The 11,332-nt window shown below is 39.4% G+C and overlaps 1 pseudogene; it reads right to left on the reverse strand.

Annotated features, from left to right (window-relative positions):
* Nucleotides 1-1,709: 1,709 nt before the first annotated feature.
* On the reverse strand, nt 1,710-10,628 carry LOC100690690 (hsp90 co-chaperone Cdc37-like; annotated as a pseudogene).
* Between the last annotated feature and the right edge of the window lie 704 nt (nt 10,629-11,332).

Below are 11,332 nucleotides of genomic sequence, written 5' to 3' on the forward strand. Positions count from 1 at the left end.
ATAGATAGATAGATAGATAGATAGATAGATAGATAGATAGATAGATAGATAGATAGATAGATAGATAGATAGATAGATAGATAGATAGATAGATAGATAGATAGATAGATAGATAGATAGATAGGTTTTCAGGTGTCACCACAATGCATGGTATTCACTGAGCCAGTTTTTATTTTTTGCAGACAGACACTGATACTCACAGAAAATGTGAGTAGAATAGCTTGAACAGATACTAAACCTGTGCTGCCTTTTGTCATTGAGAGAGGATCTGATTTGTTAGCATTACAGCCAAATAATAATAGAAATTGTCCACGCACATGCACGCACACACACACACATTTTTTTTTCCATGACGCTGCCTTGCTCCCATCAGCTTTTATAGGCATTATCTAGATTTGATTCCTCCCCAGGACCTGCACTGATCGTTCCCTATTTACAAAAGTGACGGCGCAAAGACGCTTTGCCTCGAAAAAATCCCGCACAGAACACTAAATCAAACCCACCAATTAATTATGAAGGAGAGAGAGAGGGCGGCCCAGCAATTAATTATGCAAGTGACAGGGAGCGAGGGAGAGAGAGAGAGAGCATTTAGAGAAAAATAAATGGACAATAGTTAAGCTCACTTTACTGTAAGAGAGACTTCCAGGGACAAATACAGCATAAGAAACTCCAGAGTAGACACAAGCAGCAAAACCTGAGCTGAAATGTCAGTTTGTCAATAAAGAGAAAATGATCTGAATGGTCTGGAGACTTTATTCAACATTTTACTGGCTAAAACATCATTGATCAAGCAAACTGTTTAGTTAATACATGTCCAAAGCGGCAATGTGTCCAGCTTTGTGATCATAAATAAAAAACAGTTGCCAGTTTTAGTCTGAAATGTCTGCACCTAAACACTAAAGCCCACAAAAAGCAGCAATAAACTGATAATGTTTCCACAGATTTTCAGGCGCTCAATCTGAATTGTTTCAAACATAGCTGAATAAGAGCCGGCATATTTGGCTCCACTTACTCATAATATGGTGTATTATGGTATAAGGTGCATCATACCAATCATACACTGTCATAAAAACAAGCATATATGCGTAAAATATTGTGTCTTGTGTCCGACACTGTAAACTGGAAAACTCAAAGTAGTTAACAAGATAAACTTACACCAGCTTAAACAAGTTATGAAGGGTATTACACATGCTGCGATAGACTGTGTGAAGTAAAGACGGGAGAAAGAGAATTAAAAACAAAGTTGTTGGATTCATGTCACCGAGTTAGCACAGATGGCTCCTGATGTTCTGAGAAACTATAAAGACCTAAACTTTAATTTATCTGTATTAGAATTTCATATGACGGCATCAGCCATCATATGAAAGCCTGTTCACTGTAAAACTTTTTTATGACTTAAACTCCATACTTGTTGAGCTTAAGTAACATATAGTGTGACTGTTGCTGCATTAATTTATAACTTCCTTTTCAGTCACTGGAATAAATCTAAAAAATTTGAGCTTTTTTAGGCATCTTTCCTTTTGTTTTGTTTATTTAACTGGTGCTTTTAGCTTGATATTTAAATTCAAATTTAATCCAGTCCAAAGGTGCTTTACTAGCACGACAGTTTATCACAGCTAAGTTGCCAAAACATAAAAAGACAATTTAATGAAGTTTCGCAAGAATACTAAAAAAAGAATATTAAAATAATGCAACAATTGACACATCAATTAATGAATTGACTTTATTTCAATTTAACTAAATAATATAGATTTTATGCATGTGTCCAGCTCATTCTCTATTGATATATTATTTATCAGTTACATCTTTAATGAACTTAAGATTCAACAATCACAAAAAAGCTGTCTACCACACCGGCTCAGTCATCTTTACCCAAATACGACTTTAGGTGGCGCTGTTGACCACAGTGGGACAACAGAGACAACCAAGCAGAAAGAACTGGTCTTTACGCCTGACATAGGCTGTGACACCTTTTCAGAATACAAAATGACGTTTGGATGAAGTGATCATACTGAGAAAGAAGAGTGTTTTTTTAAGCTGCGGTCTGCAGAGAAACGTGACCCAGCTACAACTGTGAAACTGAAAGTACAAACAGCAGGGATAAATCTGTCTGCCCTTACTGTCAGTAACAAAAATAAGAACAGATTCATAAAAATACTTCTTTAAAACTAATCTTCAAATACTCTTTTATCAAAAAATACACAATACACATTTCACGGTATATGCACATGCATTTAATTGACTAGATTTAGTTTAACATGGAGACATTTAAAAACAAAGCAGCTACAAACAACACCTATATAACAACACACAGTAGGTACATTGACTAGGTTTATAATAAAGTATTATTAATCCTCTTCCTCGTCCCCATCTTCATCCCCATCCTCATCCCCTCTGGAATCAGGGACCCACAATCCAGAGTCAATACACCTCTGCAGGTGGTATTTTCCTTCCTATGGACAGAGAAACATGGTGACACCAGTTTGAGACAACAACAACACACAGAAACTTTGTGGTCAAGCTGCTTTTAATGACTATAAATTATTTTAGGCAGAGACACACACACACCTCAGGGTCCAGCATGCTCATAGCTTCCTGCAGCATCTGAATGTTCTTCTCATCAAAGCTCCTCTTTAGCTCCTATGAGACAATAAATTCATCACTCTTCTCCTTTTATATTAATATGAACTTGCTTGCTTGAACAGAAGAAAACGTTAGCACAACCTCTTTGAAGCACATATGTAAACCTGGTAGTGTTTACCTTGCACTGTGCTCACATCTGACAGGTAGAGTCCACTCTGCTGACCTTTATTCTACCGACTCCTCTGATTATTCAAATGGCAACACGATCACTTGCACAAACTACACGATTATCAAAGTAACAAGGCTTTTCTTTTTTATGGCATGAAATGAGAGGGACCTTTAATGACCTTTCAGTCTTGAAAAGAAACTTTAGCTGTGAGACACAACTTCAGTGAAGCTAAAGTAAAGGTGCATAAACAATCCATCCAATGAGGACGCCAGAACAATACATACAAGTAAAGATTACCAACCAAGTCTGTGAGCTTAAGTAAGTAGAATTACTTATCAAGGTTAGGTTTAATGCTGAAGTCAGTTTGGTTTAAAAAGAACAAAAAACAAAACAAGTAAGAGAGAATATTCCAACAACAGGACTGTAATTATCTAAAAAAAACATAAACTGCATGGATAATTAGGCCTTTACTTTACAACTACAACAGGATTAGTATGTGTCAAGTGTAGCATGAAGGAGGAGGAGCTTGTCTTAGTTGTGTGAATGTGTTGAGTTTAAATAGTTAAGGAGAAGCTATATTCTCTAAATATATCTACGTTTAAGAAGACTGGATCGTCCATCCTTCAAAAGCCTGTTATTTCTTCCTCCACTTCCTAGCCACTCCTCACTGGATAATTACAGCTTCTATGGGCTAATTTGCAGTTTTGACTTTTCTGGGGTTTTAGCTTCACCTGATATACCAAAACAAAGCGTCTGAGCTGCTGTGTACAGTTAGGACACTTTAACAATGTTTAAAAGCTGAGGCAATTTAACCATGAGACGGTGAGGTGTTTAGCTGCAGTGTGCGATTGCATGAAATGCTGCAGAAGCTTACAGTGTGTGTAGGAACCTTTGACTTTCTAAACACACCCCATGAATTATTCTGAAAAACAAAGAGAGTGTGCTACAAACTCTGGGATACTGAAACAGAGAAGGAAACAGTCGCAACAAGTTGGTTTGTGAAACTTCTTATCTCCTAAATCTTCCACCATTCAGACGTAACTGTGTTGGACAGTGAAAGTGTTTAGGAATCAGAGCAGCTCAGCCACAAAGGGGTCAGCCATGCTGATCGGGTAAAGTTAGAGAGCGGGACCGCCGAGCGCTGAGGCACGCAGTGGGTAAAAGTCTGGCATTGGTTTCCATGGCCGAGCAGCTCCTGTTGGTGTAATGTGCAGCTGCTCCCGTACTTTTATCCATATCATGTATATCAACTTTCATCTTCAGTTTGGTTGAGAGGTTTTTTCTTAATAAAATGTTTAATAATCACTATCAATCAACACTTCACCCTCTGATCCAGCGTGTTATCTTCTCTTTTTAAGTCATTTACTGAAATGAGTAAGAGTATTCATCATACTTGTTAATGCATGAAAAATTGCTGCTCCAAAATTCTCTCCAGAGTCTGTCTGCATGTATGGCCTACCTTTGGTAGCGATTCATAGACCTCTACAGGGTCCAAACCACCTGGGCCCAGTCTCTTCTGTATCTCCTCCTCCTCCAGCTCTTTCACAGTTTTCTCCATACGAGTCTGTGCAGAGCTGCGGACCCGCTCCTTTAGCATCTCCAGCTCATGCTCAAATGCATCTTGGTACGGCTTATCTAGAGTCTGACATGGACACGCACGCATATGACAATGACTGAATTCTCTTGAGCATAGCGACTGCACAGTAAAGCACGTTTAAGTAGCATACCTTGATCTTTGAGAAGAACTGTCTGAAGCAGCCTCTCGGGTCAACTTTCAGCGTCCGAGCCAAATCCAAGATGAACTGCATGACAATGGCTTGGTGGGCCACCTGCTCCATCAGGGCGTGTTTCTGCAAGCATATGGAGAGTTTTGAAGGCTCTACCTACCTGAATTTCAACCTCAACATGCACTAACACGCTCCCCACTGCACTCACCTCATCTATCTCGTACTCGATACAGATGACAACAAGGTAATTAGCAGTCTCTTCGCACACCAGGTGCGGGTGGTCTGACAGATACTGCTGACTATCATCCCAGCGCCGCAGCATCCCTGGAAAACGCCATGGTATTGAGCATTATGCTAAGCACAAGCACATCTCCAGAGGTTATATGATTGAAAAAAGAATGGAAATAGAGATCAGCTTCAATATTTTTAGATCTTACAAAATGAGATTTAATACATTTAAATTATTGACCTACTGTGCTTATTTTTTCATCACTGCATTCTTGGACTTCGTTTCTTTGCTTTGTCAGTTCTAAGGAAAATTCTTCTCACCCACTATCACACAAACTGCTCTTTCCCCTTCATTTTAGCCAGCTTCCTTTTGAATAGTTGCTCTCGTAAAGATAGCAGCTAGTTATTTCTTCCGCTCACAGCCACTAGTGTGTTCTTAATAAACAGTATTCAGATATCCCCTGCCACTGACATCAGGAGCAAGAGTATGAAAAATGTTCAGAGCAGCGTAAAGCCTGAGCTTTTTTCCTATGCTAACTTCATTGTTTGAAACTTTTCCATGCTTATCATGAATACCCACTACAGTAAGTCCTTTGCTTTTAGTTACTGAAATACTGCCTTCACTTGCGAAATCACTGCTGTTCTTGGTACTCAAGTCATCCCTTTTTTTAAATATATGTGACTGCTTACACAACCCATTTTAAGGGGAACTCCATTAAGTCTGTGACAACAATAATGACATTAATATGGGCTTCTGAGTGTAGACTTTTCAAAAAGAAGTCTTAAAAATGAGAGCTTCTAAGATAAGAAAAGGGGAATTTTTTAAGAAAGTGTGTGGACACACTGAATTTTGCTCTTTATCCGTTTCTATGTGAAGCAATTAAAGACATACTCCCTCCTTCCCCATGACCCCTCCCCACTTCGTTTCATTTCAGAGGAGAACTCTGGCACACAAAAGCTGAAAGCATTTAATTACCAGGCAATGTCAGCGAGTGGAAGTCCCTCCAGGATATATTTTACTGGGTGTTGTCCTGTTTACTCCAAGCATAATTCTACAAACAGGAAATCCACACTTAAAAAAATGTAATCGGTCATATTCTGGGAAATGACGTCTCTAAGAGTTTACTGCAACAAAAAGCTAGTGGATCGTTTCTTTTCTGTGTCTGTTTAGAGCGGGTCACATACGGCTCTCTGTGATCTCTAGTGGGCTAGACCAGTAAACCATCCCCTTTCTGTCACTGTAAAGAAGGTGTTCAGTGTTTCTGGCCCCTGCACCTTATGAACATGGAGCTGTCAATCAGTGGAAACTGTATTTTACAACACATTTAACAACTTGTAGCTACAGGACTGTCCAGAGCCTATGATAAATTTAGTGTCTTTGAAACGTCTGGGACAATGAGTAAACATTTATTTGTAGACTCTGAATGACACATATTTTCCACCTGGTGGAGGAGGAGAGCAGTGGAAGAGAGCGGGATAAGGGAAGTAGTGAGGCAGGACAATGTGTGGGAGTATAGGGGGAAACACAAAAAACACAACCAGCTCACTTACCAAAGTGTTTGATTTTTTCCCCATACTTCCCCAGAAAGTTCTTGTGGTTCTCCACCTTTTCCTCCCCAGTTTCCTCCTTTGATAAAGGCTTAATGTTGAGCACACTCTGCAAAGCAAGATAAGACAACAGTTAAATCAGTAAACTGACAAGTTGACAAATCCCGTGGTCCCGATGGCCTGCGTTACCTTGCTGAAACCATCCTTGCTGATAGTGTCTACATTCCAGGGCAGCTTCTTCTCTTCTTTTCAGTGTTCTTCTAGCAATTTCTCAAAGGACTCCTCATCCTGTTTCAGTTTCTTTATTTCTGCCTGGACTTTTTTCAGCTCAGCTTCACTCTCCTTATCCTCACCTCCCTCCCTCATTCTTTCTTCTAGGTATGCAAGTCGTCCCTGGGCTTCCTCTAATAGCCTCCTGCATTCTGCAAAGCTGGTTTCCAGGTCCTCCCCTCTCTGCTGAAACTCTACCATTTTCTCCAGCCGGCTCTGTTATGGAGGTCCCGAGTGGATGGGAGCAAAGAGACAAACGTAAAATAAACATGAGGCAGAGACAGAGCTGAAAGCACAAGTGATTTAAAAGTGAAATGGGGACACCAAGATAAGAACTATATGGACACTGGGTAGGGAGAAAACATACAAGAAGTATATTTAAATAAGAAGTATCCTGTTTAAATGTGTCAAATTTAATGTGGGCCCACTGTGAGTGTATGTATCCCAGAGAGCCGACATGCCTTTAAACGCTCAATTTCTGGCAGTTTTTTTTATACTTCAGACTCTGTTTGTTATCAAAGACAAATGATATCCTAATATGGTTATCTCAGGCATGTAGGTTTGGCAGTGACACCATAAGCCCCACCCACCTGCTATTTAAACCTTCTGCTTTTAATAGGGCAGCCAATCAGATGAAATCTAACTTTAAGTCAAGCTAGTCCTCCAAAGTCTTAGAATAAAAAACTGAAGCTGAAAAAGAGCTTTACAGGCCCACTTTAAAGATGGCATAATAGTAAAAAAGCACAAATGCAGTTCCCTGCATCAGGTACTGCTTTTCTGTAGTTTTAAAGAATTTTAATAAATTTAACAACTACAGAAAAAATCAATACCTGATGTAGGAGAAAGATCTCAAATAGCGACAGATACCAAAGGTCAATAACTTTAAGTTGCCTTACAATATTTCCTCTGAGCCACAAAAAAGAAAGACTGAGCTGTGTTATAATAGATTATAGATTATATTATTCTTGACCACTTCTGGTAGTGAAGTGGTCAAGAATAATATCTGGTACTTCTGGTAGCGCACGACTGCATTTAAAAAGAAGAGCAAAGGAGCATGTTTGTATGCTCTTTGACTGACCGCTGCCAAAAAGAATATCATTGAGATGACACGGCCGTGCTTTGGTTGTTACAGTTTTGGCTTTGACACGTTTCTTTTTAGTATATCTAACGTGATATCTGTAGTGGTTGTGTGTATGCACTGATGATTTGTTGGTTGACCGTTATATTAAAGGTACTGTGTGCTGATAACAGGCTCAAAAGAACAGTGCAAAACATGTTGGGCCACTACTCTTTTCTTTGTGTTTTGCTTCCAGGGGCCAGAGTTTCTTGTCATTTTTAAAAGTGGTCTTGAGCAATAGCTCTTCAGGATTTCTTAAGGTTTAAAGGATTTTCTTAGGACACTAACTGCTTTTTCACTCATTTGCAGTTCAGTCCTTCTACTTGCCTATATTCATTTCGTTACCAGCAGCCTGTCACATAGTCACATAATTTGCTATTGGTTGAATCTACAAATTATACTAAAGGAATTATGGACACAGAAAAGTACTGTGAGATGTTGATCCATCATGCAATACCATCTGATTGGTATCGGCTTCATTTTTCACCACGACACTGATCTCAAAAACACTGCCAGTGCAGTGTTTGCATATCTGAATAAAACAAAAGCACAGCTTCAGACTTTTGCTCAACACTGCACACAGAAACAGCTGGATATATTTATAGCATCACATTATTTTGTTTTATTTCTCCCTGTGTTAAGTTTAAATTGAGTACTGTTCTACAAAAACAAGATTAACGGGCTAGTGAGTTATGCTGAACCTACATTTAAGAGTTGTCATTATGTCGAAGGTGGTGCTCTTCAACCAAGCTTTATCACAAGGGTAACTCGTGTCCAACAGAACATAATATCTATGGAAACCTGTTGAGTGATACTTTAGTACAAGGTTGTACTGCAGCCCAAACTTTACAGATGAACTGCATGTGTTTGTTTTTTTTGGCAGCGCAAGCAGTCACATTAAAAATAAACAGCAGCACAGAGTGCACTGACTGCTAAAATGTTCCATTTACAGAACCCGTGTTGCAATTTTTTTTCACATATCTCATGTTTCTCCATGACAAGTTCCTTCCTGACTGAAAAAGGCAGCACATGATTGGTTCAGCTTACGCAGAAGAATGACATCTACAGTGTGACCAACAAGGTCACAAATAACCACAATCATGAGACCTCAGAGCTTGCTCCACAGCCCTTTGGCCTTTTTTAGTTTTACATATGTTTGCAGTGCAGACGGGAAAACAGGGTCATTGAACTCCAACTGGAGTCAAGAGTTCAACCGGGGTTTTGTGCCAGCTGTTGAAATACAATCAAAACAGTCTCTTAATAAATTCTTGCCTTGACTTTTGGGAGCTTTATTGACACCATGTAAGTACATGAGTGAGTTTACATGTGGTCACATTTATACAATCGCACAGTTCAAATAATCTAACTGGAATGTTCTTCTCCACATTTAACAACATTTCAAACACAGTGGTGTTCACTGGACTTTCCTGTTATCCTGGAAAGTTTTTACGTTTCAAACTGTAAAGTGTTAAAAAAAAAAACAGGTGACACAATAGGCAAAGGAAGCCAGGGAAATACTGAACACAACACGTTTCTCTAGAACCTTTCACTTCCTATGACGCATAGGTAACAATGAGATAAGCTTATTAGAGCCAGTGTCCACAGACAGACACAGTCTGACCAACAGCGTTACTGTAGCAACCGCACTTTAATCTTACTTACACAAACTCCTTTTTTAAAAAAGTGATTTACCTTCTAACTAATGTCATTTAGATTAATTTTCTTCTCAAAATCCTGGCATGCTGTTGAACATATTAAACGTGTGACATCTCTTCACTGTACAATACACATTTTAGATTATGTGTGTACCATTAAAGAGATGAAGACTTTGAGATTGCATTAGAAAGCTCTGGAAAAGCTGATCAAGCAGAGTGTAGGAGGGGACTGAAAGCACTAGGAAAGCCTATTATTATTTTGGAGATCAGGAGCAGATCTTTACATGCTACCTCAGTCACGTCTACTCTGCACCTGCTTATTTGTTGCGGGCTGACATTTAACACTAGAACAATCTTATCAGAGGTGATCTAAAATGAAAGCCATGTTAACATAACCTTTCCTAGAAATTAAAAAAAAAAGGCAAAGGAAGCAAAAATATCTATATGTTGCATTTCCTGTTACATGACACTGCACGTTTCAGTTGTATGTTTTGATAATTTAAAATAAACCTTTTAATTTCTTCTAGTGGTTTTTTTCTGGCTTTGGAAACTTTTTTTTTTTTTGTTAATGTGGCAGTGGACTTCTCTTTAACAGCTGTATTCCTCTTTTTGTACTTTCTTTGCCCTCCTCCTTCAAATTTCTTATTGTTTACCATGTTTCAGATGCTGAAAGATTTCAAGTAATTCCCCCTTTTAAAATAAGCTCATGTTACCCAACAGCAAAGTATATGGAAACCCCCCAAAACTTTACAGAATTATCTCACTATCTCACACACAGCGTTGCTTTTTCTTTCTCTATCGGTGACTCATCACCAGACCGGTGGCCACCTTTAGGAAACTAAAAACAATAAACCCCAGCCTGCAGCCGAATTGTGTATTTCCGTTGTGTATTTACACATAAGTAACACCGGCTGCTCAAACTGTCTACTCCTCTCGGTTTCGGTTTGCTACTACAGGTTTACTAATGGGAAGACTAACCAGGTGTAGCACTCCAAACTTCACGGCTAGCACTACTGTCACTGCTGACCCGGTGTCTCATTCTGAACAAGCTCGGAGTGTCCACGAACGGGCACGTGGCATCTTCATCGTCTGACACGTAGATGTGGTCCCACACGCTGTAGTCGACGCCGCTCATGCTGTCCGACTCCTATCAGTTATACTAAGAGGCAGCTTCTGTGAGCCTAAACCGACAAAACATGAGGCAAGCGAGCAAAGACGACAAAACTGGACAGAGTCCAATCTTCTTAGCGAAACAAGCTAAGAGGAGAAATCCCGTATCCAAGGACAACGCCAGGCGCCATGCAGCCACTCAAATCACGTCATCAAGAAGCGCGGAAAGTGTAGCGTTTGCTTATGGTTGGATTAAAAGAGTGTGCGCTTACACTGGCTGCGCAAGAGACTTGAACTACACATATTTATATTCTATATATTAATGATAAATAGATGCAATGATTTATTGAAACGTGTGCAAACATACATGGGCATACACCATATACTGTAGGGAAAAAACTGAGTTTGCAGAATTCCAGTGAGCTTGAAAGTCGACATTTATTCCTCAACACAGCCTGAGCTCCAGGCAAGCTTTCTTGTCATTTCTATAAGTAGATTTTAGGAACAGTCTTCTTGAAGCTCTTCTTTGGATGTTAGCTGCTTTCCGGTTTTCTGTCAAGTCGAGGTGAGGCGTATGATAGGATTATTATTTTGTTTCTATCCTCTAAGTTCAGTATGTAGCCCACTGACTTCTGTTAAATTATTATTATTATTATTGTTAATGGGGTGGGGTGTTATAACCTGCACCCTTCGGTCAAAAGTATTGGGCCACACCTCTTAATCTTTGCCACCGATTCAGCACATCAGTTTGTCTTCCTTCCAATTCCACCATCAGCTCTACCAAAGTGGAAGTGATTTTAGGAACCCTAGTAATTTAGCCATAAAGTGGTAGACCACATAAAGTTACAGAGTAGGGTCACTGAATGCTGAGGCCCATAATAAGTGAAAGTCACCAACACTCTGCTGACACATAACTGTGGAGTTC

Source organism: Oreochromis niloticus, linkage group LG6, assembly GCF_001858045.2.
Source record: "Oreochromis niloticus isolate F11D_XX linkage group LG6, O_niloticus_UMD_NMBU, whole genome shotgun sequence".
In the NCBI taxonomy this organism is placed as follows: domain Eukaryota; kingdom Metazoa; phylum Chordata; class Actinopteri; order Cichliformes; family Cichlidae; genus Oreochromis; species Oreochromis niloticus.